This window comes from Triplophysa rosa, linkage group LG21 (assembly GCF_024868665.1).
Source record: "Triplophysa rosa linkage group LG21, Trosa_1v2, whole genome shotgun sequence".
In the NCBI taxonomy this organism is placed as follows: domain Eukaryota; kingdom Metazoa; phylum Chordata; class Actinopteri; order Cypriniformes; family Nemacheilidae; genus Triplophysa; species Triplophysa rosa.
The window spans coordinates 18331289-18333225 of record NC_079910.1 but is presented as its reverse complement, the minus strand read 5'-3'; positions in this window follow the sequence as shown (position 1 = coordinate 18333225).

Here is a 1937-nt window from a genome sequence, read left to right as displayed (position 1 = left end):
ACCTGGGTAGTGAAGTGACGTCTCTCTCCTCAGTGGTGTCTGGTGGGAGGATTTGGCTGTCCTGGCGTGCCTGGCACTGGCGGCGGATAGCCTTGGATGCCTCAGTCCCCGCACTTTAGGTGACGGCACGCAGGGAGACTTCAGTCACTGGCACTCCGGTGGGATTTCTTCGCCGTCGTACAATTAACTTGATCAAGATTTTTATCACACTCCCCTTTAAACGGTCGTCATCTACTGTTTAACTATACAATATACAGTAAAATACATATACAGTAAAACAGTATCCTTCCGCCTCGTCTACTCAAAAAGAGGAAACAAAAAAGCACGCATTAGTTAGCTAGTCTAATGGTTAAACTACGGGGAGCGGTGTGTCTTAGATGAAAAGCATTGGAACACGCAATGCTTCGATCTACACAAAATTCGGCCGTGCATGAACTAGGGAGGAAATTCGCTCCACTATTTCTTTCGCGCTAACAAGAGGATTTCTTCGCTCAGGTTAGGGCGGTCAAACGATATCGGGACTCTCTATAAAAGATTTCTTCATTTTATAGGGTCACATTAAATTGCAGTTAACTTAACCATCATTAACAAATACCTTGGGCTTTTCCTAAATAGGTCACAGAGGCTTGTTTCGGCGCAGTAACTTAAGGCAGCGAGTCTCGCTCTACCTTCTTCGCGCTAAAAGAGGATTTCTTTGCTCAATTTAGGGCGGTTAAATAATAGCATAGTGCGCTATAAAGAGATTTCTTCATCTTTATATTGTCACTAACTCTATGACAGAGGCTGAGGTTTTCTCTGCGAGAAACTCAAGAGTCTGCCAAGGATAGGTGGGTGGGTCCACACCTTCATTTATACATAAAGTGCCATTTAAGAGAGTATTCGGTTTCGGTAACACCCATAGAAACACACATGAATAGTTACTGAGTTCTGCTCACAAAACAAGGTTTAAAACTGCGCCCGCATTCTCCACCAATATATGTTGTGTATTTCGGGGAAACTATGAGTTTAACCACAGTAACATACGTATAATTAATTGTGATTAACCAGTAATTATTTTATACACTTTTACCTGATGCAGCAGAGCTAATAACAGCGACAAACTAAAATGTACTCGTCCAGCGAGTGATCAGCAGGTGGTATATTAACTCTAAGAAATATTACTCCCCTGGCCTGGAAAAACAATATTCTTACTGTAGTACAGTACCACTTCAGAAATCTTAACGAAATCAAGCAGTTTACGTGACCTTGATATGTGATAAATAAGCACAGAAACAATTCGAGCGTGGATACACATGCGGTTTATTTATCTACACTACGGGGGAACTAAAACCAACTACTAACAAAGACCAAACATTAACAAACAAACATAAAAAAGTAAAACAGTAGAGAATGAAAGAAATAGATAAAGCAAAGAAAAAAGGTAGTATTAAATCAGCTATTCACATCTGCACGAACCATCAAGGACAAATCTCCTTATTTAAAAGTGGCAAAGCTTATTCGCAACTGCTTAGCAATAGTTCAGATACTTGCATTGGCTTTTTTGTTTCTCGGGACACGTGCTGGCGCGCGTATCAAAGGGTCCTGATGTGTTCAGAGCGGGCCGTGAGTCCGTTGATTTAGTTTGAAGCAAAACTGCCTGAAGAAAGCTGTCTCTGAGGAGAGGCAGGTCTCGAGAGGTTGACAGAACACGAGCGAGCGAACGCGCAAGAGCGCGAACGCACCCAAGCAAACGAACATACACAAAAGAGCAAGCTTTCCTGCGTGTTCAGATGTTTTAACACAGGGGGCGTCACGCCCCTCCAAGGTGGGCGATCCAATGAGATGAGATAGTTTTGGGCGCGAAAACATGTTTCTTTGTCCGGCACACTAACTCATTTGCATTCATGGTCGCCTGGGCGCTTGGAGCAGGAATAGACTTAGAATAGAATAAAATAAAA